This window comes from Sorex fumeus, unplaced genomic scaffold, assembly GCF_029834395.1.
Source record: "Sorex fumeus unplaced genomic scaffold, SorFum_2.1 ptg000246l, whole genome shotgun sequence".
In the NCBI taxonomy this organism is placed as follows: Eukaryota; Metazoa; Chordata; class Mammalia; order Eulipotyphla; family Soricidae; genus Sorex; species Sorex fumeus.
This window is the reverse complement of record NW_026606303.1, coordinates 386,966-414,597: the sequence shown is the minus strand read 5'-3', so window position 1 is coordinate 414,597 and position 27,632 is coordinate 386,966. Positions and strand designations below refer to the sequence as shown.

The following is a 27,632-nucleotide window of genomic DNA, read 5'->3' as shown; positions in this document are numbered from 1 at the left end:
TGGGATGCCGGGGATTGAACCTGGGTCTGCCGTGTGTGAGTCAAACGCCCTCCCCGCTGTGCTATCGCTCTGGCCCAGGATATGGTTTCTCTCAAGGCTGAGGCCGGGCCTACACAGCCCTGGTCACCACCATCACCCACCTCACTCTGCAACTTCGCATTGGTGTTCCTGGCGTCCTCCAGGGAGGCCAGGGTCTCTGTCTTCTCTTGGGTCATTTGCTCCATGAGCTGCCTGGCATCTTCCACTGTCTGCACAGCCTGGAGGGAGAAACCTCGTTGAGCCACGCTGGGGGGGCCAGGGAGGGGTTGGCCTCAGTGGCAGAGCACAGCACGAAACGCCACACAAACCTGCCACAGTGGTTCCGGGCCCCACTGGGCGCCGCTCACCCCGTGGGGAGTCGCTGGGCGAGCCTGAGATCGGTCCACAAGCTGAAAAGACCTACTACTGCTGGGCGGGAGGGCCCCAGAGCCCAGACCATGGCTTGTTGAGGAAGAAGGAAGTAAGCAAGGGAGGAGGGAGGCTAAGGATAGGAAGGAGGGAGGGTGGAAACAGGGAAGAAAGGGAAAGGGAGGCGAGGGAGGGAAGAAAAGGTTATCTTTTTTTTTTTTTTGGCCCGCTCGAGCTAATCGATGAACAACGGGAGGACAGTGACCATGACAGTGACCCTATGGGATCCTGGAGATCGAACTCACGTAGGCCGTGTGCAAGGCAAATGCCCTTCCCACTGTACTATCTCTCTGGCCCCCAAGATTTACTTTCTTGTAGTTTCTTGTCTGTGACTTTAAAAGTCTGAGGTGTTTCAATATGAAATTTAAATTGAAGAACCTCTAATCCACTAGACAGCAGTCACCAGAACTTGACGTTTGTTACATCTTGATGCGAACAAGTGGGTCATCTATCCCCTGCTGTGTCCTAGGAATTGATTCCGTTTGTTTCTGGAATGCCAGCTAAGGAGTCCTGAGTCCTGAAAGGAACTGCCGGGGGTCTCTGGGTCCTTCTGTTATGTCTGTCAGTCCTGTCTACAAATCCCACAGCCCTTCCAACTTGGCCAACAGAGAACTTTCTCCAAGCCGGGGGGGGGGGGGTGGGGGGGCTGGGAGGGCGCGTCCCTGCCACCACAATCCTATAGGAGGAAAAGGGCACTTCTCAGGGCTCCTTGGTGAGAAATGCAGCTCGCTTGGCTTGGCCCAGAACTCACTCTCTTGTCCTTCCCCAGGGTCAGGGCTACTGATGTAGAAAAGTAGATAGGGAAAGGCCCTTTGCAATGAAACACAGTTTCATGGAAGAAGAATTCTAGGAAGGACCCACCTTGTGGATACGGAAAGCAAAGGCCTGATAAGACCATCCGCAGACCCTCAGGACATAGGCCTCCCCATGAAATCCCTCTTTTTGGACCTCCCTGGTAATCTCCTTAGCAACCGGACTTTTACCCGGGAAGAAGCTCCACGTGGTGACAGGCTGGAGAACCCTATAAAGGCCACCTGGAAGAAAGGCAGGGTGCGCACATGCTGCCTGAGCCCATGTGTGGTACGTCCACGTGGCTGAGCACATGTGTCGCCCGCATCTCCCCGCTTGAGATGTGTACTTTCATGCTTCCGTGTCGAATGCTGGGATGTGTGGAGGGGCTCTCTCCACCCTCGGAGGAGCCCGTGTTCTCTCTGGACGCGTTACTCTCTCTCTTACTCTCCATTCCCCCGCTTATCTGCTTATCCCTTTCTCTCCGTCTCCAAAAATCCTCCAAATAAAATATATTTGTTTCACTGCTTGTCTACTCCTGAAATTCCTTTCTGTGAGGCGAGACAAGTACCCAGTAACCCTGGGTCCCGGGTGGCAGAGGCGGGTGGGGAGAAAATGACCGTCTTTCTCCTCCCCGCTTCACTAAGTCACCCGTGGGGCCCACCGACATCACTACCATGAGAGTCCATGCCCGTGGCCAGCAGGAGGCCATGTGGAAGGCAGACGTGGCCCAAGCACCCCTTAGAGGCTGAAAGGGCTGAAATCTCTGCAGGGCTGGGCAGGGGCTTGTGCTGCAGGCAGGGAGGGGCCGGCAATGAGAAATACCAAGATGGGCCACGTCACCAGCCCTGAGGGAGCTCAGAGGTTCAGAGGCATTGAGCAGCAGCTGGAAACTGAGGCGCCTCGGGGAGAGGACGGCAAAGCCAGTCACAAGAGCAGGTGGTCAGCAAGGTCAGGGAAAGACCCTCGTGGCCAGCCTCGAGCCCAAGCGTCTGGGCGGACTCGGCGAGTATGCAGGGGACCCAAGGGGGGGGGGCCGAGGTTTGCTTTGGGGGCTCCTATCTTGTTTTCTCACTGGCCTTGTGAAGAGTTCTCTGTTTCAGAAAGACCCCAGACGGGTCCGATTAGCCGAGGCCTAGGCTAGCACGGCATCCCGGTGCTGGGGACCAATGACCGCCCCAGAATCGTGCCGACACGTTCTCAGTCCCATCAGAGGGAACCGCACGGGACGTGACCGGGAGACCTGTCAGCACCAAGCCGGAACACGGCGGCAAGTACACTGAGACACAGCATGCAGGGAGCGAGCGTGGAAGTGGGCGAGGGCGCCCGGGTACCAACCTGCCGCTCTCGGCCCGCTTTGCATTCTCTAACTCCTGAATCTGCCGCTCAGCCACCTGGAGCTGCTGCCTGAGCTTCTCCATTCCCAATTTACCTCGGAACTGGCCTTCCGGAGCCCATCGAGCTGCAAGAGCTTCTGCTGGTTGACCTCCAGCTGCGCCGTGGCGTTGGCCAGGGCCTGGGCTTGCTGCCTACACATGGCCCGCAACCCCTCCAGGTGCTTTACCTTCGTCTCCGCCTCCTGCAGCTTGTTCAGGGCGTCCTCCATTTCCACCAGGTGCTGGTCCTCGGTCTGGTCGAGCTTGGCCCACGCGGCCTCCAGGCTGTTCTTCTGCTCCTGGGCCGTCCTGACCAGCCGCGACCTGAGCGTTTGCAGCTCAGAGGCGTGCGCTGAACGCTCAGCTGCCCGCTGGGCCTTCAGGTTCTCCACCTCCTGCTGGTACTCGAACTGCAGCCTCTCCATCTGCATCTTGAGCTTGGCCAGCTCGGCCGCCTTGGCGCCCACGCCCCGGCTCATGGCCGCCTTCGGCTCGCCCATGGCCTGTTGGTGCGGGGCGATGGCCGTCTCCAGCTTGGACTTCCACAGGGCGATCACGTCCGCGTTCTCCTGGTTGGCATGGTCCAGTTTGGTCCTCAGCCACTCGCTCTCCTTGGCGAGCTTCTCGGAGGCCGCCTGCAGGGCCTTTGCCTACTTCTGGTGGGAAAACAAAATTTCCATGAACTTAAAACAGGAAGGAATAGAAGCAGACATAGAAATTTTTCTTTTGCAAACTGACTGTTTGCTTTGTTAGGGTCCGAGCTCAGGACAGCCTCACCTGTCAAGGAAAACTCTGAGAGACCAAGTCCACGCAAAAGCAAGAGGTTTATTCGAGCATGCTCGGGCTCACAGCATGACTGCAAACCGTCAGTGGCTGAGAGCCCCGAGCCTCTTCAGAGGGATCTTCTTATAGGGCAACTTCCCGCCGTCTCAGAAAAGCCAGCGCACAAATCACCCAATACCTTCGAATGATCACATTAGATGCTGCACGCAGGCAGCCAATCAGGCCTTCTCTGGCCCCATGACCTTATTTGGTGAATTCCAGGGGCAACAAGAAGATGGGGGTCCTTGGTGCTATCAACAGGACGCAGCTGCAGGGCAGGATATGGGCTGGGACTTGCTTTTCTAGGGCCCAATTGTCATGGAGCTATCTTTCAGGTATTCAATTATGTAGGCTAAAAGTAACGTTCTTGCTAAAGTTCTTTTTCCAGAAAAATCAACCTGAGGACACATGTGCTTCAAACGTAAAGGAGTTGGTGCTTATAAGCATCTTTGGTTCTGTTAATTTTGGGTTAATAATATAGCAACTTCCAGTTTCTTTCCCAGACTTTATGGATTGATGGTGTCTGTACTGCATGGTGTCCCTTTATTTTCGTCTTGTCAAATAACTATGGAGAATCACTGAAGGTATTCATTTTAGGCTACATTGGTCATGAATCTTTGCAATAATGCAATAGAGGTTTTATTTGTTTTGGGTTTTTTGCCTTTAAACCTCACCCAGTGGTTCTATTTTTTTCATCTTTTATAATTTTATTTATTGAATCACCATGAGAGCAGTTACAAAGCTTTCGGGTTTAAATCTTGGTTATAAAATGAAAGACCCGTACCTTCACCAGTGCCATTCTCCACCACCAAAACCCCCAGGATACCCCCATCCCACACCCTCCCCCTACCTGTGGAGAGATGATTTTCACATTACGCTCTCTCTACTCTGATTACATTCAATATTTTGACACTGGACACACCACTATTATTTGGGATTTTACCCCAACACTCAGAGCTGCTGAAAAGGCAACAGTAGACAATTTGTTTTCTATTCCTGGTTGTAAATAACATATGATGTCGCGTGGTTGTAGTAGTGGCTGTGCGATTTTGAAATTCCAAAATTTTAACAATGAAATCTGGAGGGATTTCTTGCCAAAACCTGCTGGGTTCCAAGATTTGTTCCTGAGTCTGTGGGATCATGGCCGGTAAGCAGGTTGATCGGGAGCCAGAAAGGCCATTAGTGGGCGGTGACTAGGGGTCTTGCTGGGATGGGGAGGGAAGGGCTGGTCCCACCCCCATCCCGTGAGGCCCCACATGTCTCATCACTGAGGGCCCAAACCTTACTGTCCAATGGCTTCTGGAGGATGGCGGCCACCGAGCCACCAAGGGGGAGCAGGTGGAGGGACAGCACCCTTTCCTCCCTGGAATGGCCCAGCGACAGTAACCTACTGCAGGGTTCAGATGCATTTCTGCCAAAAGCCACTGGATTCCGAGATTTGTGTCTGAGTCTCTGGGATCATAGTCATTAAGCACCTTAATCAGGAGCCAGAGAGGCCGTTCATGGGTGGCGACTTGGGGTCACATTGAGACGGGGAGGAAAAGGCTGGCTCCACCCTCATCCCATGCGGCCCCACATGTCTCATCACTGTGGGCCCAAACCTGACTGTCCAATGACCTCTGGCGGATGGTGGCCACTGAGCCCCCAAGGGGGAGCAGGCGGAGTGACAGCACCCTTTCCCCCCTGGGGTGGCCCGGCAACAGTAACCTATTGTGCGAGCTGGATGCATTTCTGCCAAAAGTTGCTGAGTTTCGAGATTTGTTTCTGAGTCTCTGAGATCATGGCCGTTAAACAGCTCGATCAGAAGCCAGAGCGGCTGTTTGTGGGTGACGACTTGGGGGTCTCATTGGGGAGTAAAGGGCCAGCTCCACCCCCATCCCGTGAGGCCCTACGTGTCTCGTCACTGTGGGCCCAAACCTGATTGTGGCCTCTGGAGGATGGCGGCCAGCGGGCTGCCAGGGAGAACAGGCCAGGGCATGAAATCTATTCCCACCTGGGGTGGCCCAGCCTCTAACCTACTGCAGGGACTGGACACATCTCTGCCGAAAACCATTGGGTTTCGAGATTTGTTTCTGAGTCTCTGGGATCATGGCTGTTAAGCAGTTCAATCAGGGACCAGAGAGGCCATGCCTCTAATTATATAGCTGAACTGGAGGTGGTGTGGGTGTATCTCCCACATACCTAACTTTTGCCTGTTTACTTTCTTGGTCAACTCTTCCCCAACTTTTTGGGGTCTGGCCAAACGCACGGCAGCAATTTTGGGGTACCTGGACGTCTGAACGTGCCATCAGGCTGCTGATGCACTCGACTCACAGGTACAGACTGACCTGCTGGCGGCACCATACTCCCAACCCAGTGCTTCTTAGGGTTTACTCCTGCCTCTGCACTTAGAGATTGCTCCTGCCAGGGCACAGATGACTGGATGGGATTCCTGCGATTAAGCCCAGATCAGCCACATGCAAGTACCCTACTCACTGCACTATCTCTTTAGCCCAAGATAAACACTTTTAAGAAAATGGTTTACAGGTCCAGAGCAATAGTGCAGCTGGTAGGGCATTTGCTTTGGCCAATCTGGCTTCAATCCCTGACATTCCATATAGTTTGCCCAAGCACTGCCAGGAGTGATTCCTGAGTGCAGAGCCATAAATAAGCCCTAAGACATCACCAGGGGTGGCACAAACATAAAGAAACAAAAAGAAATTGGTGTATCAGAATTCCATTGTAGAAACTGTTTGACTCATTTGACTCTATAGTTCTTAATTGCTAGCCAAAAATCTTTTCTAAATAAACCTGAGAATAATCAGTTATCACTGGCAAAAAAGAAATAATTTTATTAAGTAGATATAGGACACTTGTTTGCTCAAGTTTTAATACTGCTTTACATAGTTTGTGAAACAAATTCAATAATGGTTATTACTAAAAATTTCAATTGATACAGATCTTTCACTTGTCAGACAGTTGAGAATCTCCAGAGGAAAATCCATCAAAATCATACATATAATTATAGAAGTTCTTATTGTACATGTGGCCTGGATGGTACATTATTTATCACTTTTGACAGAACTAGAAAACATTCAAGTGAACAAAAATGATTCAAACTGGATGATAAACTTCTGATGGTTGAGGTCCTTCATTTAATTTTTTTGTGATAAGAAAATCCAAAAGTATTAATGTTGAATTTCTCCAGAACCAGCTTCTTGACATGCTCCTCCAGCTGGCCCCTCTCCTCCAGGCCCTTCTTACACTCGGCCACCAGGCCGCTCTTGCTCATCTGCAGCTCCTCCACCAGGGCCTGCAGCCCCACCTTGGCGACCTGCAGTGACCTGCAGTGCTTCGTTCTCTGTGCGCACCCTCTGGAGCTCCTCCTGCACCGCCCTGCCCAATTCCAGCACTTTCTCTTTCTCCGCCTCGAGGGCTTCTTGGCGGAGCCGCTCCTCCTGCCAGAGCTTCTCTGCGGCCCGCCTGGCCTCGATGACCTTCTCTTTTTCTAATTGAATCGCTTGGCTCAACAGCCAGAGCTTCCCCTGCTCTTCCCGCAGCGAAGAGTTTTCGGCCTCGGCTTCGGTTTGCTTCAGTAGCAACGACCCTCTCCCTGACTTCAGAGAGAGCTTCTCCTTCGCCAGCAATTGATTCTCTGACCTCAGGGCCCTGCGATCCTTCGACATCAGCTCAATTTCCTCTGATGTTATTGGGTAAGTTAATGACTACAGAAACAAAAGCGGGGAAGAATGGAAACAAGAATGAGATCAAGCAGGCACAAGCAAGCCAAGCACGTAATGTGGCCTAAATACCAGAAAGGAAAATGGCAGAGTAGTCTTACCTGCACACGCGTGTATACGCGCGCGCACACACTCACACACTCACACACGCGCACACACACGCAGGATGGAGAGGCTCTAACACAGTTAGCTTCTTAGGGTCAACATAACTACCTGCCTATTTTGTGGATGGGGGCCCCACACCTGGTGGTGTTCGGGTCTCGCTCAGTGTTCTGTGCTCAGGGATCACTGCTGGCAGGGCCGGAGGACCATACGGGATGCTGGGGATCAACCCTGGGTTGGCCGAGTACAAGGCTGCACCCTACCCATTCTACTATCAGCCAATTTTATTTTTGAAATGCCATCTGAAATTATTCCTGACAGCTCCCCGGAAGTTTGGACAGTTGGATCTTGACATTGGGGCATAAGATTTTTTCCCCCCACTTCAATTCTTCTATTATAAAATCCATCACTCTGTCATAGAAGGAATGCATTCAAAAACTAGTTTTCAGTACAATTCAGAGAACTACAAAAAGTAATTTGTTTTTGAACTTTGTGTAGGAGGGGAAGGGAAAAGCAACCACTGGTTGTCAAACGATTTTCACAGGGACAAACAGAGGCAGGAAATGGACTTAGTCCCAAAAGTTTTACACTTTATAGAAAATCCAGACTAATCCACCAGCTTTGGAGACTGAAGCCAACAGGTTTTGCTTGCCAAACACAGTAACAACAAGTCTCAAAATGGAGACATTAGTGGGCCCGCTCGAGCAAATCGATGAACAATGGGAGGCAGTGTTTGCAGTAATTTGGGAGGGGCCCAGGGGCTCCAGGAGGAGTGGCCGCACACGGGCCAGGGTCTCCCTCACCTGCTCTCCCTGCCCGTCAGCAACGGGTTGTGCGTCTTCGTTTCTGAGTCTCAATGCACACCATAGTTTAACCGCCATGTACTTTCCAGAACTTTCTGCAGCAAGGGCTATCTTCTCTGTCCAGCTCCACGGCCATGAGCCGCAGCAGGCTACTGGCATGTGCTGGGCAGCTGACCGCTGACGGTCAGGTTACCGGAATGGGACTGACCTGAGCATGCACACGAGGCTGCTGGCCACAGAACTGGGCCGTGCAGGTGGTCCAGAGAGGAGACGTAGCCCTGGCTCTGGTGCGTGGTGGAAAGAGGCCGGGCACCAACACACACGCGGGCCATGGCCGCCGCTCAGCAGCCCTGGTTTCCTCTGATGTAAGCTCGCTTCCGTTTTCTTTGCATTGGCTTATAGGTATGTATACACACACATATACATACAAGCACATACATGTATAGGCATACACATATATGTATAAACTATACATAGGACCAAGCGTGTAAAACTGAAAATGTATCAAAATATGTACATATGAATTAAAATACACTTATTATATGGATATAAAGATGTACACATATGTACATGTTATGTATGTACACACATATATGTGTGTGTACATTATTTTCCTTCTTGTTTTGGGGTTCACACCCGGCAAAGGTCACGGCTTCCTCCTGGGTGCTTGGGGGACCCTGGGGGATGCTGGGGATCCCCCGGTGGGTCACGTGCACAGCAAGTGCCCTCTCACTGCACTAGTTCCAGCCGCTCTATTTCTCCCCACTGAGCTTCGAACCTTAACATTTCTCTGATACACTAAAAAGTGCCTTTGAGCAATCAAGTGAAAACACGGAAGGCCTGAACTTACCGAAAAAGCTAAAAACAAAACGGACAACCCAAGCTGGGGTCCCTGGGCTTCTATGTGCTCTGCCGGGCGCCCCGGGAGCAACCCCCTTCCGGCTCTCACAGGCGCCAACGGGTGGAGGAAGTGTCTGAGGCTGCAGGCCGAGGCCCCCAACAGAGCCCGACCCCGAGACGGCGGCCCTGCGCCCACACACCTTGGCCTCGTCGACTTGCGTCTTCAGCTCGGCCACCTCCCGCAGCAGGCTCCCGTTCTCCGCCTGCACCGCCTGCAGCTTCTCCGCCTGCAGCAGCAGCTTCTGCAGGGCCTGCAGTGCCTCCTCGTGCTGCGCCTGGCTCTCCGTGGTGGACTTGGCGTGCTCGGCCTGCAGAGCCTGGAACTGGCTGCGGCTCACGTCCACCTTCTCCCCCTGCGGGGATCCGGGGGCCATCATCAGCCACAGGCCCCCTGCCTGCCCCCAGCACACACACGCACACATGCGCGCGCGCACACACACACACACACACAACGCACACAAACAAACATACCCGCACACACATGGCGACTCTGCTCTGCTCAACAGCACACACACCCAATGTTCATGAAAATGAACTTGCACTTAGAACATAGATATTGGGGCTGAAGGGCTGGCACAGGGTCCAGGTGCCCGAGAACAGCCAGACGGTTAGACCCTGAGCCAGGAGTACCACCGAGTTTGGGGGGAGCCCCAATAAACATGGTGATCATCTGGGGGCTGGGAGAGAGAGAGCACTGAGTAACGCCACTTGGCCCCGGTCTGAATTCCGGCACTAACAGGAATATCCTGAGCACAAAGCCAGGAGTCGCCTCCAAGGACTGACAGGCATGGCACTAGTCCCCCACCACCACCACCAAAAAAAAAAAAAAAAAAAAAATATATATATATATATATATATACACACACATCCCAGGGGCAGAGCAATAGCCCAGCGGGGATGGTGTTTGTCTTGCACAAGGCTGACCCGCCTTTGATCCCCAGCATCCCATAGGGGATGCACCATCAGTAGTAATTCCTGAGTGCAGAGCCAGGATTGACCCCTGAATGTCCCCAGCTGTGACCCAAAAAGACAAAAAACAAGAACAACAAGAACAAAAACCCAGAAAACAAAAATAATCCACCCCAAACTCAGCTATCAATGCCCAGTGTGTATCTGCCTGGCAAACATGAGTGAGTTGTGCAAGTATGTATGTATTTGCTTGCATGTCCAAGGACACGTATGAGTCTGCACATGACAGAAGCCCATGTGTGTATACTGGGGTGTGTGCATGGCTGTGGACACACGTGTGTACACATGTTCTCGAGCATACACAGATACACTGTGATGCTGCGTGTGCTGGGTCCATGCTGCCCCGGCAAGGACGATTCCGTTGGAAACCTCCCGCAGGGTTCTGAATGGCTCCTTCAGGGCTCAGTTTCGGGTCCTGACGAGACCCCGTCAGTACTGTCTCAATGGAAAGGCCCAGTTCATCAAGGTCCAGCGCCGGAGTGATGGGACAGTGGGGAGGGCGTTTGCCTTGCACGTGGCTGACCCAGGTTCAATCCCCGGAATCCCAGGTAGTCCCCCAAGCTCCGCCAGGAGAAATTCCTGAGTGCAGAGCTAGGAGTAACCTCTGAGCATCACCAGGTGTGACCCAAAAAGCCAAAAAAGAAAACAAAAACAAAAACAACCAGATACTTTAGGTGTTTTGCTTTGTATGTGCCCAACCCAGGTTCAATACCCAGCATTCCATGTGGTCCCCTGAGGGCCACCAGGTGAAGGTCTCAGCACAGCTGAATACTAAAAAGCCCAAGACACAAACAAACACACACACACACACACACAAATCCTAAAAAGAAAACCAGAAAACACACTTTGATCCAGTGCAGGAAGGTGTCTGGAAGGTTCCAGAAAAGCAGCCTTCCCAGCGCATGTCTCTCACCCCCTCCCCTTGCTGTGAGCCCCCAGTGCTCCCGGCTGGCAGGGGACACAGAGCCGAGGGGGCAGGGGGCACGGGAGAGGAGCCTGAGGCACTGCTGAGGGGAGGAAGGAGCCCGGCACTCCGGGAGCATCGCTGGCCACTCACTGATCAGGCAGAGGCGGAGGGCACAGAGGGGACAGAGCAACGCACCTACCTTTGCTGCCCCAATGGGGGCTCGCGCAGCCCCTGGGGTTTCCAGCTGACACGCTCGTGAGCCCCAGAGGCGATAGGGCCGAGCTCGCCTGAGGAGGCTTCGCTTTGCCCTCAGCAAGGTGAAGATCAGCGTCCGACTCCCCTGGTACTCACCAAAGTCCGAAGCTCTTTCTCCAAAGCCTCCTTCACTCGGCCGGCTTCGTTCAAGTTCTCCTGAAGACGACGGAGCGCTAGCTCCTTCCCCTGCAGCTCCTCGGCCAGGCTATCGGCCTACCAGAGTCACAAGGATGGAGTGAATGGACCAAGGGGACGAACAGAAACAGGAAGGGGAAAACAAAACAGAAAACACGTATGAGAAGCCCATGACCCAACACAACCCCAAAGAACAGAGGCATGAGGTGAGCGCGATTTCCTGAAGCTCTCGAAGCCAAGGCCTTGGCGCCATCAGTTCTGGTGATGACTGTCTAGTGGTTACTGAAAACGGCTCAAACAGAGGCGTTTTCTAGACCTAAATTTGGAGCGACCAGAAAATAAGAAAGCCTATGAGAAAGACTGACTTTCCAGGGGCAGGGAGACGGCACAAAGGGCTGGAGTACACACCAGGCCCGAGTTGGAACTGCAGCACCACTGGGCGAGCCTGAGATCGGTCCACAAGCTGAAAAGACCCACTACTGCTGGGCGGGAGGACCCCAGAGCCCAGACCATGGCATGGCGAGGAAGAAGGAAGTAAGCAAGGGAGGAGGGAGGCTAAGGATACGAAGGAGGGAGGGAGGAAATAGGGAAGAAAGGGAAAGGGAGGGGAAGGAGGGAAGAACAGGTTATCTTTTTTTTTTTTTTGGCCCGCTCGAGCTAATCGATGAACAACGGGAGGACAGTGACAATGACAGTGACCCTATGGGATGCTGGAGATCGAACTCACTTAGGCCGTGTGCAAGGCAAATGCCCTTCCCACTGTACTATCACTCTGGCCCCCAAGATTTACTTTCTTGTAGTTTCTTGTCTGTGACTTTAAAAGTTTGAGGGGTTTCAATATGAAATTTAAAATGAAGAACCTCTAATCCACTAGGCAGCAGTCACCAGAACTTGACGTTTGTTACATCTTGATGCGAACAAGTGGGTCAACTATCCCCTGCTGTGTCCTAGGAATTGATTCCATTTGTTTCTGGAATGCCAGCTAAGGAGTCCTGATCCTGAGAGGAACTCCCGGGGGTCTCTGGGTCCTTCTGTTATGTCTGTCAGTCCTGTCTACAAATCCCACAGCCCTTCCAACTTGGCCAACAGAGAAGTTTCTCCAACAAAGCGCACAGCGCCAGGGGGGTGGGAGGGGGGCGGCTGGGAGGGCGCGTCTCTGCCACCACAATCCTATAGGAGGAAAAGGGCATTTCTCGGGGCCCCTTGGTGAGAACTGCAGCTTCCTCGGCTTGGCCCAGATCTCATTGTCTTGTCCTTCCCCAGGGTCAGGGCTACCGTGAGAGTCCATGCTCGTGGCCAGCAGGAGGCCATGCTGGAAGGCGGACATGGCCCAAGCACCCCTTAGAGGCTGAAAGGGATGAAATCTCTGCAGGGCTGGGCTGGGGCTTGTGCTGCAGGCAGGGAGGGGTCGGCAATGAGAAATACCAAGATGGGCCACGTCACCAGCCCTGAGGGAGCTCAGAGGTTCAGAGGCATTGAGCACCAGCTGGAAACTGAGGCGCCTCGGGGAGAGGACAGCAAAGCAGGTGGTCAGCAAGGTCAGGGAAAGACCCCTGCGGCCAGCCTCGAGCCCAAGGGTCTGGGCGGACTCAGCGAGTACGCAGGGGGCCCAAGGCGGGGGGGCCGAGGTTTGCTTTGGGGGCTCCTATCTTGTTTTCTCACTGGCCTTGTGAAGAGTTCTCTGTTTCAGAAAGACCCCAGATGGGCCCGATTAGCCAGGGCCTAGGCTAGCATGGCATCCGGGTGCTGGGGACCAATGACCGCCCCAAAATCATGCCGACACGTTCTCAGTCCCATCAGAGGGAACCGCACGGGACGTGACTGGGAGACCTGTCAGCACCAAGCCGGAACACGGCGGCAAGTACACAGAGACACAGCATGCAGGGAGCGAGCATGGAAGTGGGCGAGGGCGCCCGAGTACCAACCTGCCGCTCTTGGCCCGCTCTGCATTCTCTAACTCCTGAATCTGCCACTCAGCCACCTGGAGCTGCTGCCTGAGCTTCTCCATTTCCAATTTACCTTCGGAACTGGCCTTCCAGAGCCCATCGAACTGCAAGAGCTTCTGCTGGGTGGCCTCCAGCTGTGCCGTGGTGTTGGCCAGGGCCTGGGCTTGCTGACTACACATGGCCCGCAACCCCTCCAGGTGCTTTACCTTCGTCTCCGCCTCCTGCAGCTTGTTCAGGGCGTCCTCCATCTCCACCAGGTGCTGGTTCTCGGTCTGGTGGAGCTTGGCCCGCGCGGCCTCCAGGCTGTTCTTCTGCTCCTGGGCCATCCTGACCAGCCGCGACCTGAGCGTCTGCAGCTCAAAGGCGTGCGCTGCACGCTCAGCCGCCAGCTGGGCCTTCAGGCTCTCTACCTCCTGCTGGGACTCGAACTGCAGCCTCTCCATCTGCATCTTGAGCTCGGCCAGCTCGGCCGCCTTGGCGCCCACGCCCCGGCTCACGGACGCCTTCGGCTCGCCCATGGCCTGTTGGTGCGGGGCGATGGCCGTCTCCAGCTTGGACTTCCACAGGGCGATCACGTCCGCCTTCTCCTTGTTGGCATGGTCCAGCTTGGTTCTCAGCCCCTCGTTCTCCTTGGCGAGCTTCTCGGAGGCCGCCTGCAGGGCCTTCACCTCCTTCTGGTGGGAAAACAAAATTTCCATGAACTTAAAACAGGAAGGAAAAGAAGCAGAAACAGAAATTATTCTTTTGCAAACTGACTGTTTCCTTCTTGTTTTAAGGAATGCCTTAAAAAAACTGGGGTTCTAAAGGATTTGATTTGTGCTGCTCGACTGAAAATCAAAGCTGAGGCAAACTCGTAGACCCAACTGTCAGAACGAGAGAAAAACGCTCATCAACAGCAGCCTCCAGCCCCAAGGAGCAGAGGTGCCTCAGCCGGGCCCTGCCAGGTGCATGACCCCAGGTATCCCTGTCTGATTCGGAGTCTCCAGCAGAAGTGGTCCCGGCGGGGTCGGCCAGGCCACCCCGCATCCTTGCCTGCACCCTGCAAGCCTCTGGGACCTGCCCGGGCTTTACCTCCAGGTCGCCTTTGGTGATGGACTCCTCTTCGACTCGGAACTGGAGGTCCTCCACTTTCCTGTGGGGGAGAGGGAGAGTTGTGAGGGGCGTCACTGCTGCCCCCCATGAGGGCCACCACCCTGTAGATGCGCGCCCGACCCAGCCCCCGGCTCCACACTCAGGAGGGCTGAGAGAGTCAGCGAGGGCCAGAGAGAGAGTACAGCGGGCAGGGCGTTTGTCTTGCACGTGGCCGACCCGGGTTCAATTCCCAGCATCCCATTATGGTCCCTTGGGCAATGCCAGGAGTAATTCCTGAGTGCCAAGGCAGGAGTAACCCCAGAGCATCGCTGGGTTGACCCAAAAAGAAAAAAAAGAAAGTCGGTGAGTCCCCTCGGCTGCGAGCACTGGGTGGGACCCGCAGGCTACAGGAGGAAGCTCTTTCCAGCCAACGCCACAGGCGCAGTGTCATATCAGCCTTTTCTGCCTCGCAGCTAACAGAGGTCATTAAAGACTGACCCGGGGCGAATACTAGTTCCTGTCAGCCAGCTCCTGTCCCCACATCGGGACAACAACGGAGCCCCTGGGGGAGAAGCAGCAAACGACTCGGGGCTGGGGGGGCAGGAGGGGCTCCCAGGGGACGTGGAGTGTTCGGCATGTGCAGCTGAGGAGCTGAGCCGGGTACTGGCAGTGCCCCTGGGCACCACACTGCCGGGAGCCCATCTGAGAAGACCGTCTTGGCCGGCACCCCGTGTCCGTCTGTCTGCAGCCTGGCCTGCGCCCTGCCTGTCTGCTGCCGTGCCCCATGGGTGCTGCGGGTTTCCTCCCGCCCAGGATTAACCCCAGGGACTCCCACAGGGCCCCACTGGGATACGACAGTTGCCAGCCACCCAGCACATGTCTCCGGAACACCAGGCCACGTGGACACAGCAGTGAGGGCCGGGGGTGCCTGGGCTCCAGTGAGCTCCCCCCATTCCTCCCCATGAGGCCACGCTCAGGAGTGGGCACCCGGTGGTTTCTGGTTCTCACAGCCCTGGAAGGCCGGCGCGCCCCGCCCGAGGCAGTTACCCAGCTTGGGGCACGGCCTCACCTCTTCTCCTCCTCCAGCTGGTTCAGCAGCTCCACCTTCTCCCGGTCGCTCGCTTCCAGCATGGCCCGCTGCTTGTCCATCTTGGCCCCTAGCCCCAGGACGTGCTGTGGAGGAGGCAACTGCGCGTGAGTGTCCTCGCCCGCCCCCGACAGCCCTCTGTGGGCTGGCACCGCCACCTGCCACCGCGGCACACTGAACGCGTCTCCCACATAAGCTGCAGCGTTTCTGGAAGGCCGGAAGGGAACCACACCACGAAAGCACCAGCGGGGACAACTTGGCGCTCCCGGAACCCCCAAGGGGTGAGGATAAGGGGCATGTGATCAAACCACGCGCCGGATGCCACCGCAACGACGGCAGACGGGGACCCACGGCCTCTCCCTGCACTGCCTGCACCAAGGTCGCGCCCAGTATTTGCCGCAAGCGTATCTTGGCCCCGGCACTGTCGTCTGCACAGACGTCACCTGGTCGTGCCCGTCCCGGCCAGGGCCAGCTCCTGCTCTATCACCCCCACGTGGCTCGTGGCCTTGGCCACCTCCACCCTCTCCAGGTCCCGCTGGGCCAGCAGCTGCTGAATGTGCTGCTGCTTCTCCTTCAGTGCCTCTTGGAGGGCGGTGGTGCTGGAGATCTTGCAGGCATAGCGAAAGGAGGTTTCTGGCAACTGCAAAGGAAAAAGAGACGTGAAGGGGGTGGGGGTGGCGGACGCGGGCATGCACACGGCTATCCTCAGCAAAGCAGATGGAGCAGCGCTGCATCCGTGCATATGGGCCAGCGACTCTTAGCAGAAGCATCTTGAAACCTTCCCGAAGATCCTTGGACAGGACCTGAGCTCCACTGACGGGCTTCGTGGGAATCCAGAGACTCTTCTGGAGAGCCGGAGGCAGCCCCCTCCACAGCCCACTCTGGCTTGAGCTTCCTTAAGGCTGAGCCCTTGGCATGAGCTTGAGGCCGGCTCCAGCATCTTCAGCCTTGTACGTCCGTCTGGGTCTCCCAGGGCAGCCTGGCCCTTCTCTCTTCCTCTTCCTTCCAGCTCACCTCGCTCTCCCCAGCACCCGCTCCAGGCCTGAATAGCACTAACCAGAGACTCTTGTCTCTGGGAATGGCCCCGTGCCCCTGAGGGTCATTAGGTGTGACCCCATAAAAGACCCCTGTGCCATCTGCCTTCGAAAGTGGGGGATGAGAGGCTAGAATGGTAAAGTTGTGGGGAAGGCGCTGGCCTTGCACGCCGCTGCCCCAGCTGGATCCCAGGTACCCACCTCATAGGGTCCCGAGCCCACCAGGCGTGAGTCCTGAGTGCAGAGCCCGGAGGAAGTCCTGAGCATTGCTGGGGTGTGGCCCAAAATCCAGGAAAAAAAGGAACAAGTGGTGGGTGAGCATGTGTGAGGGCTCACGCCCAGCGAGCAGGACAGCAAGGGCAGCTCAGGGGAAGACCAAGCACAAAGGGAAGGAGAGAAGAGGCAAAGACAGCAAGGAGGGGAGGGGGTGGGCTGGAGGGCCGCGGGGACCGGGGGTCCTGTCCGTTCTGCCCTGGGCTCGTGGTCGCTCATGGTCGCTCTGCAGACCCAGTTTCCTTGCGGCACAACGGCCCCTGCAGGCGGGGACACAGCGGGACCTGGTCTTCATTCTTCAGGCACACGGTGGTGGGCGCTGGGGCGGGGGTGGCCGAGGACGTCCGCTCCTTCTGCCCGGCCACGCCTGACCCATCGCCCTGCTCTTGCCGCTTCCCTGCATCATCTGAGCTGCTGCCAATTGCCTGCTGACTGACGGGCCCAGCAGGGCCCAGGCCGTCCACTGCTGCTTTGCCTGCTGGGAGCTCTCGAGCTACCTGGTTCTGTCCGGGGAGCGGCTCATCCTTGCCTCTGCGTAAGGATCTGGCCGTGACTTCCCAATACACTTAAAGTATATTGGTCAGATTAAAAGCCCGGCAAGCTACCGAGAGTATTCGATATGCCAGACACAGTAACAATAAAGTTTCCAATGGAGACATTACTGGGCCCACTCGAGCAAATCGACGATCAACGGGAGGGCCTTTACTTACTTTACTTACTAAATGCTCTCCCCAGGGCCAAAGAGTCTATTGTGGGGTCGGAGGGGGGGGGGAAGGTGCTTGCAGAGGTTCAAGATCCAGCAACGTCAGGAGTGACACCCCCCACCCCTGCAGAGAGCCAGGAATAAGCCCTGAGTACCCCTGAGTGTGGCCCCAAAACCAAATAATAAATAAATAAATTTTCTAGGAGCACACGCGCTCTCGGGCCCAGCCATGTGCAGTGCTGCAGTCAACTCTGATTTCAAGGGGTGGCTGGGAAGAGCTTGACAGCTTTGGGGGTCTCCACCAAGACCTGGGCTCAAACCCCCTCCACTGGAAGCAGCCTCCAAGCACCACGCCTGGAGTCTCCGAGCACTGCCAGGTGAGCCCCAAAACCAAAGAGCAAAAATAAAAACTAGGAAAGGCGGGCGGCGGTGTTCCCTGAGCCTCCTGGCCTGAGCAGTGGGGCAGGCCGGACGCACGCGCTTCCTGGGCCCGAGACAGCTCCCTGAGGAAACCAGCCCGGGAGCGAACGGCTTCTTTCAGCCAACCGTGGAGACGAACGAGACTGCGAGTTCAGGCGCCGGAGCAGGGAGAAAGCAGCACCCCTGGTATGGGGGGAGGCGGTGCTGAGGGGCTGGGCAAGGTCGGGGCCACAAGCTGAACTCAGGATGTTGATGCCAAAGCCTCTGCCCTGCGCGTGGTGTGTGAGGCCCCAGGCTCCATGCCAGCAAGGCCAGACCCTCTGTGGGAGCCTGGTACCTCAGAGAGCAACTCAGCCAACAAGCGAACCGGTTGGCTCCCACAGGGCACGCCCGGACCTGTGTGCATGTATGTATGCATGCACGTACGTTCCTCTGGGCATGTCTACACACACCTGTGTGCGTGCGCGCGTTGTGTCTATGCAGTACGTGCCTGTGTGTATACACCCATCAGCCTGTGTATATACGGTATGCACTACGTGTACATGTATGAGTCGCTGTGTGTGTGTGAACGCTTGTGTGTGCACGTATGGAATTACATTGTCGAGGAAAACTTCCATGAAGCCACACAGACTCATTCTATATTCCTGTCATATGTGCTAACGGTGATGTGCAGTGTAGGAGTGAGCTCCGCCCTGCGTAAAGATATGCAAGGCAGGGGCCAAAGGGCTGGAAAGCGAAGCCCCAGCGCTGCCCAGGCTCAATCCCGGAGGCCGCCAGGAATAATCCCGAGCACAGAAGCGAGAGAAAGCCCTGGGCTCTGCCAGGTGTGACCCCAGAACAGAACAAAACAAGACAGCGGGGGGAGGCTGGAGATACGGCTCAGGCGTGGGGCTCTTGCTCGGAGGTGGGAGGCCCCGGCTCAACCCCCGCACTGCAAACGGCCCCTTGAACCACTGCAGGGTGTGGCCCACAGTCAAGCAGAAAAACAAAACCGAATTCCACAAATGGGCTGGCTCGCGAGGAAAGGAGAGGGGCTTCTGAGTCTGCTCCCCTCCTGAATGGCGAGTCGAGGGGAAGGAGGAGTCGGACGTGAGGATGGAGGCAGGGCAGGGAAACCTGGTGGTGGTGGCCCCAGGCCTGTGCCCACGGCGCGCGGCCTCCTGGCTCCCGTTCCCGTGTCGTCTGTTTTGTATCTTCCGTTGCACACACACTCACTCCCTCCTCTTCCGCATCGAGGGTCAATGCACGGAGCAGAGGGGGCGGCAGGAAGCGCAGCCCCCAGCAAAGCCAGCCCCCTGGCACACATCTCCATCGTGGGCCCGTTTCCCTGTGGACAATATCTCAGGACACCCTTGCATATTCGGACACACTTTAGTGTTTAGGACTCAGAGAGACGTGAGGGGAGAAGCCACGAGGCCCCAGCTTTGACTTGCGGCCCCGCAATGGATAGAAGTCGAGGCCCCTCTGCATGTCGACAGGGGTGCAGAGGGACAGGAGGGAGCAGGGAGGGACGGAGAGAGCAAACAAGCAACGCCAAGCGCCAAGCGTTCCCCAGAGTCCCTGGGTCCCGCTCTGACCCTCCGACGCCCCCTTCAGCTCCCCCACTTCATCCCTAAGGCGGCCTGAGCCCTGAGCACCCGAGGAAAGGCCCATCCCTGCTCCTGTCACCGGTGGTGGCTGGGAAGCCACTCGCCTGCCCCCAGGAGCTGCCCAGCCCACCCGGTCCTGTTCCGCCTCTCGCCCCTGGGGCCTGGGAGTCTGTGGGGGGCCTGAGCATCGCACAGTCGGGGTGGGGGGCTGCTTACTAGTCCCACGCGGCTGAGCCTGCTGCTCACGGATGAGGCCACGGAGCTCACGGAGCTGAGCGAGGAGGCCGACGGGCGGCGCTTCAGGCTGGCGGGGGTGGTGGCCATCACACGCCTTGCGGGGGCCGCCTTGGCCTTGGCCGGCGTCGTGGAGGGGAAGCCGATCTTGGTGACTTTGTGAATGGGAGCAAACAAGCCGTACTTGGGCTGACACTGGAAGTACCTGCGACAACGAGGAGGGGGGGACAAAAGACCCCTTTGGCAAGAGAGACAGGCGCCGACCGAGGCGTCCACTGAGTCCCACAGTCTCACACGCCCACAGACTAACACGCTCCCACAGCCCCACACTCCCACACACTCACACCCCAACAAACACTCCCACACTCTCACACCCCAACCAACAGTCCCACACTCTCACACTCCCACTCACCCCAACAAACACACTCACACCCCAACCAACACTCCCACATTTCCACAGCACCACACTCACACACACTCACTCCCCAACAAACATCATACCCTCACACAGCCCCCCACACACACTCTCACCCAACAAACACACACTCACACCCCAACCAACACAAACTCACACTCATACTCCAACCAACACTCCCACACACTCAAACCCCAACAAACACACACTCACACCCCAACAAACACACACTCACATCCCAACAAACACTCCCACACTCACCCCAAGAAACACACACACTCACAACCCAACCAACATTCCCACACTCTCACACTCCCACTCCAACAAACACACACACCACAACAAACACTCCCACATTTCTACAGCCCCACACTCACACATACTCAGTCCCCAACAAACATCATACCCTCCCACAGCCCCACACTCACACACACTCTCACCCAACAAACACACACACTCACACCCCCAACCAAAACTCCCAAAAACTCACACGCCAACCAACACACACTCACACTTACACCCCAACCAACACTCACACACTCACACCCCAACAACTACACACTCAGCCCCCAACCAACACTCCCAAACTCTCACACTCCCACACCAAACAAACACACACTCACACCCCAAAAAACACTCCCACATGTCCACAGCCCCAGTCACTCACACTCACTCCCCAACAAACACTCCCACACTCACCCCAAGAAGCAAACACTCTCACACCCCAACCAACACTCCCAAACTCTCACACTACCACCCCAACAAACACACACACCACAACAAACACTCCCACATTTCCACAGTCCCACACTCACACACACTCACACCCCAACCAACACTCCCACACTCCCAATGTCCCACACTCACAAACACACCCCCTAAAAAACACACTCACACTCACACTCCCACAGTCACACACTCATATACACACCCCTCATACAAACATATCCACACCCCAACAAATACTCCCACATTTCCTCAGCCCCACACTCACACCCCAACAAAAATACACTCACACTCACACCCCAAACAACACTCCCACACTCCCACAGCCCCACAGTCACACACACGCACACCCCAACCAACACTTGCACGCTCTCAAACCAACAATGACACGCTCTCATTCCCTCACAAACATGCTCACACCCCCACCAACACTCACATGCTCATGCCCTCACCAACACTCTCACAGCCCCACACTCACACGCTCACATACACACACCCTCATACATACATATCCACACTCCGAAGCACACACATTCATACGTTCACACACACACTCCCTCGCACGCCTAACACCCGCACCGCGCAAACCAAGGGCGATTCCAAGCAGCCTCCCCAGAATCTGAAGGGCGACAGCAGGCCCAGGGGGTTCCTGCGGGCCGAGCACAGCTGCATGTGGGAGCCCCAGGCTGTCCCCACATCCCTGCAGGGTCCCCGAGTGACACCGGAAGTGGCCCCGCCTAAGAAGCAAGTGAAGTGGCCTGCAGTCCCCTCAGCGCCTCCCGGGCACCGTGCATTGCCCCAGGCTGTGTGGGGGGGGGGCAGGAGGACCCACCTCGTTCCGGCCACGGCGCCATCGTTCTTGCCCAGCGGCTTGTCCAGCTCCACGCCGCACCAATCCCCCTTGGCGAAGTCCATCTCCCCGAGGAAGCGCACCACACCGGCCTCCACGCCTCCCACCTGCCGGAGGGACGCGGGTCAGGCACCCTGGACTGTGCACAGTGCCCCCACCCCCGCAAAGGAACATTCTGGCTTCAGAGTAGGGATTTCCGGAAGAAACCCCAAAGGTCAAGGTGCCACTTCCCCCCGCAACCCCTACAGGGTGAGCAGATGCTGCTGCTCAGTGTCCATGCAAGGCAGCGGCGTTCACACCCACTCGCTGACACCGGTGGCCTGGCTGACCATACTCCCAGGAATCTCTGACCCAGGCCAGCCACCTGGTGTGGCGAGGGGGTCGCTGCCCCGCAGGTGTGGGAGCGGAGCCGTGGCAACCCCAACGCTGGAGAACAATTAAGCCAGAAACCAGCTAAAGAAAAATGACTGTTCTCATATCTTAGCGGACTTCCATTTTCCAGTTCTCCTTCACTATGCCTTGGCTTCACGCTTGGCCCCTGGGACGCAGAGCAAAACAGAATCACAGCGTTGGACACTGACGGGAATGCTGACAAATAGAGCTGGAGCACTGGGGGAAGGGCACTTGCTTTGTGTGCGGCCACCCTGGGTTCAATCCTCAGCACCCAAGATGGTCCCCCTAGCCCGCCAAGACTGATTCCTGAGTGCAAAGCCTGAGTGACCCCAAAACCAAAAAGTCAAAACAGAAAGGAGAGAGAGAGAGAGAGAGAGAGAGAGAGAGAAAGAGAGAGAGAGAGATATCTCAACAAATAATGCCCGAGAGCGCGGTTTTCTTTTTTCGGGTCTGGGGCAGGACTGGGTTCACGTGCTCGGGGGTCACTCGCAGCACGAGGGGTAGCAGCGTCACCCAGGACTGTCTCTGCGAGTCCTGAAGTGCCATCTGCAAAGGCCCTGGCACAGCCTCCTGGCGTGGGCCCTGGGCACTGTGAGTGTGACAAGGAATAAAAGAGCAAGAGACAGGTGGCTGGGGTGGCGGCCCTGGGCTGAGAAGAGGCTGCAAAGTTCCTGTCTCACAGCTGGTCATCGGCGAAGAATTTGGCACAAAACATGCCGTCCCCGACCCGGAAACAGCCTCCTCTAACAGGACAACTGGAAGCCAGTCAATTCTCTCAAGACCCTGGCGTCATATCCTGGAAATATCATCTGCCCAAAACTGCTGCAAGCCTGTCTCCAGAACATTCTGTCAGAGCTCAGCTGGAGAGAAGGGAAGTGATCTCCCAAGGTCAGGAGAACCACCGCACATCAGCCCGGAGAAGCTCTTCACGGTTGGAGTCTAAGACGCCACAGGACGGACAGAGTGACCTCCCGCTCTGAGACACCATAAGACTGACCAGAGCGACTGACTGTCCCGCTCTGCGACCCCTGCCTACTTGCAAGCACAGACGGGACTTGAGGTCAGAGCTGGGCATTTCCAGTGACCCCAATGAGGGTCCCTGAGTCTCCAAAGAGAACCAAAGTAGCACAAGCATGGGGGCAACCTGTCCACTGCCAGGGATGGGGAGTGCCAGGGGCAGGGGACCGTCTTCCACAGGCCTAAGTCTGGAACAGCCATGTCAGAGCCTTGGAAGGGCTCCTCGGAGGTCAGTCCCGTAAACATCGGGGCCAGCTGGCGCAGAACCTGGACTTCCTGTGCGCAGGGAAGAATGGGGCAAAGGGCAGGAGGCCCTTTGGAGAGCCGGGAGGGCGCCAGCCCTGCAGGGGAGCTTCGCCTCAGTGCCCCGAGGCCAGCCCCCACTCGCCACGGCCTCCTGACCACGGCTCCGTTAGGCCGTGGAGCGCCAAGCAAACCTTCCTTGAATTAGGAAAAAGACCAAAGAAAGTGTTTGGGTTTTCTTTATTCCCCCTTCTTCTTTCAGAAAACAGCCATTATGCTGGTTGTGGTCCCCCCAAAAAACCCTCAAAAACTTTTTTTTGAAAGGCGTGCTCTAGCTGAGGTATGGAGCGATGGAACAGCACAGCGGGCAGGGCGTTGGCCTTGCACACACCTGCCCGGATGTGGTCCCTGAGCACAGGGCCAGGAGTCAGCCCTGAGCACCACCACCAATAAATAAATAACTGATCAGAGTTATTCACCGCAAAGCCAGTGGCGGTGTCCCCGCTCCCTTGTTCCAACGACACTGGTGTCCCTGTGTCCGGGTGTGGACGGTTGTGAATGCAAGTTAAAAAAAAAAGTCTTTTTTCTTCTTTGGGTCTTTGGCTCACACCTGGCGATGCTCAGGGGTGAGTCCTGGCTCTGCATTCAGGAATCATTCCTGCGATGCTTGGGGGACCCTATGGGATACCGGGAACCCAGGTTTGCTGAGTGCAAGGCAAACGCCCTCTCTGCTGTACTACTGCTCCAGCCCCCCAGTCTTTAAACCGTGAATCTCCTCCAGCTCCAATTCCCTCCCCGTGTTACTCTTTGGCCATCCCCGAACCCCGACCGTGACCCTCCAGGACTCTCTGAGGGCCACCCTGCGCCTGCAGGCGGGTCACCTCACTGCTCTCCTCTCCGGCCTCCACAGCTCGGACACCGGCCTGGCGGTGGCCATCCCTGTGGTCCCCGGGAAGCCACTGGCTCCGGGCCAGCCCCCAGTCTGTCCAGAGCCGCCCACCTCAGACGTCCCCGAGGGGACTTTTCCCGGCCGCTTCCAACGGGTTCTGAAAGTGTTATTGAGTGCTTCTGCTGGGGGAGAACAGTTGTCTACAGCCAAGCGCCTCTGCTTTGGGGACCTGTGCAGAGGAACAGGCTTGGGGTGGACTGAGGATGCCACGTGCAGGGACCTGGTGACCCCCACCAGAAACTCATCTCATGGGGGTGCCCCCTCGCCCCCACCTTCCAGTAGCTGCTCAGAGAAACACAAGAGCAGGTGCTGTGTCTGAAGATCGAGCAACCAAGACAGCAAAACATACTCTTGAGAATGTTCGGGAGACGGGTCCCGACCCGTGGCCTACTCAGGGTCCATCCCCGACACCCCAGATGGTCCACTGAGCCCTACCAGGAGTGATCCCTGAGTTCAGCACCAGGAGGAAGCCCTGAGCACGACCAGGTGTGGCCCAAACACCAAACCACACACGTTTGGAGAGACGGCTCAGGGCTTGCGCACAGCCGGGCACGGAATGGCCCGGAGCGGCTCGGGGTGAGCCCTGTGACGCCCCAAACACAAACATCAGAAACCAGAGAAATGGAACCGATTTCCAAATTTGTTCGTTGGTTTGTTTTCTGAGTCACAGTCAGATTGCTCAGGGATTACTTCTGGCTTGGTGCTCAGGGATCACTCCGGGATGTGCTTGGGAGACTGTACATGGGACCAAGACTTAAACCCCGGGTCAGAGGCGTGCAAAGCACGTGGCCTCCCCACGGCATGACCCCTCCATCCTGTTTTGGCTAAACTGGTAAAACTGGCAGCATCCCCGCACGCATCCATCACGCTGGAAACTGCAGGACCAGGCGTTCCGGCTGCTCGTCCTTCCACCCAAACCGCGAGTCTGCAAAACCTGATGGACCAGACAGGTGAATGGACACCCACCCGGGACCGCTGCCCTCGGCACTCACCAGCACCCGGTCCCCGAGCTTCAGCTCCTGCTCCCCGTTCTTGAGGGAGCCAGTCTCCGAGAGGTTGGAGATGGACTCGCTGGCCGTCCTGGTCAGGTTGCTGATGTGAGGGGTGGCCGGTGCCTCCTTTGTGGAGGGCTGGGGCGCCTTCGGGGCGGCGGCAGGGGCCGGGGAGGCCGACAGGGGCGGTGTGACCCGGGCAGCAGGCGCTGGCTGCAGGCCGTTGGTCTCATCGTCGGCCTGCAAGCTCCTGCTCAGCTTGGACGGCCGGATGAAGATGCCCTTCAGCGGCTCGCACTGGAAGTAGCGCACACCCGCCACCGAGCCGTCGTTCTTGCCGATGGGCTCGTCCAAGACGATCCCGGCCCACTGACCAGGGGCAAACTGGGTCTCCCCGAGGAACTGGATGAATCCAGGTGTGTTCCCCTTCACCCAGACTCGTTCCCCGACCTGGAAGTCGTCCACAAACTCCTCCTGCGTCTCCGAGGAGGGGGCGCTGGGTGTTTTCTCTCCAGGCACGGACTCCTCAACGGGAGCAGCCGCTGGAACAGCAGAAAGGGTCAGAAGGGTCAGAAGGGTCAGGAAGAGTCTGTCCAGGTCCAGTTGAAGTGTGGTGGGGGCGGGGAGGGACACCCAGCAGTGCTTGGGGCTTCTCCCAGCCAATGCCGGGGGCTGCTTTTGGCGAAGCCTGGCCGGGCCCGCCGTGAAGGGGACGTGCCTACCTACTGTAGCATCCCAGGCCACAGTCATATTTGGGCAGCTGAGGGGAAATCTTTGGACACACCCCGTGATGCTAGGGACCAAGCCAGGCGAAAGCTCCAACCCAGTGTCTTATTTCTGCTGTGTCCACTGGCCCATCTTCTTTTCCTTTTAGGGGGGGAGCACCCCAGCCAGTCCGCAGGGCCTATTTCTGGCTCTGCGCTCAGGGTCACTCATGTGAGGTTGAGGCTGGAGAGTCCCATGGGGTGCCGGTTGCCCTCCCCACTGTCCTGTGGCTACGGCCGGCAATGAGGCCCTTTAGTCCAGGTGAGTCCACCTCCCTCAGCCTGTCCCCAAGCCCGGGCGAGGGGGCTAGCAGTTAGGAGGGAGCGTGTTGGTCGCCTCAGCTGACACCAGTTGCCGTGACACTAAAGTCACAGAATGTGACACTCGTGTGTGAGAGCTGTCCCCAGAGCCATGAACGTGCCTACAGCTCAGGGAGCCCTTTCCGGGCGAGGACTCGGGAGGGGGTTCCCGGGTGGGAATGAGTCTCCCCTGGCCCAGGCTGAGCGCACTTACCGGCCGAGGGCGCCTTCAGGGCCCAGCTCCCATGCTTGAGGATCTTGGTGGGGGCCTTCAGCCCGCTGGGCCTCAGCAGACTCATGGTCAGGTGGTCAGACGCTGCCGCGGCCACTACCGGGCCCTGACCATCGAGCCCACTGTGGGGCCTTCTGAGGCGCACTCGTTCTCAGGGATAAATCTCTGAAGAGCAGAGGAGAGAGTCTGTCTCAGGGGAGCGACCACAGCAGCTTCCGGAGCCCAGAGAGCTGCCAGTCTGACACTCGCCACCCCGAGTGCGACTCCCAGCCTCCCGCACAGCCCCCTGAGCCCACCAAGTGTCATTCCTGCGCAAAAACTCAATCCCAAACAGACAAGCAAACAATTGCAGATTCGGGGCCAGAGGGCAGAGGGGTCAGGTACTTGCCCTGCGGGCAGCTGACCCTCACGCCCTCCCTGGCATCACACCCACCCCCAAACACATTCAGGAGCCAGAAATCGTCCCTGTGCACTGTGTCACTGACCACCTTCCCGTCCAGACACTGACTAGCCGGGAGGCGACTCAGCAGTGATGGCTGGTCTTGTGTATGCGTGTGTGCATATGTATGTGTGTGAGAGGCCCGGGGTTACACACAGAAGCTAAGGCAAGCAACACGCACACTTTTTTCTATGGGCTGAGAACTGCCAGGGAAAAGGGCCCAGCAAGACTGCGCCAAAGGGGGGCTGGAGAGCGATAGCACAGTGGTAGGGCGTTTGCCTTGCACGCGGCCGACCCAGGTTGGATTCCCAGCATCCCATATGGTCCCCTGAGCTCTGCGAGGACTGATTCCCGAGTGCAGACCCAGGAGTAAACCCTGTGCATCACCAGGTGTGACCCAAAAAGGAAAAAAAAATTGCGCCAAGGGGAGCGAAGGAGGTTTTGGCGTTTCCTTCGTTCCCTGTGACGCTGCCCAAGTTTGATAACCACAAGCCAGAATTAACTCCATTTCTTAACCCACAGAACTGAGGCAGACAGGTGGATGGGGGAAGCGTCGCCATGGCAATGGAACTCCGAGGAAGTCAACAAAAGCTTCATGGCCACCAAAAGACCACCTGAGGGCACGGGACCCAAGGTCTGGTCAAAATTAACCCACATTAGGAGGCCCAGAGCAGGCTGGACCCCCCCGAGGGAATAGGAACAAAGGCCAGGAAAGGAATTTCTAAGAGGAC

The 27,632-nt window shown here is 56.8% G+C and overlaps 1 pseudogene; it reads right to left on the bottom strand.

The window, feature by feature from the left end:
• LOC130018278 (CAP-Gly domain-containing linker protein 1-like) overlaps positions 1 to 26,529 on the bottom strand; it is a 29,164-nt pseudogene extending 2,635 nt beyond the window's left edge.
• Between the last annotated feature and the right edge of the window lie 1,103 nt (positions 26,530 to 27,632).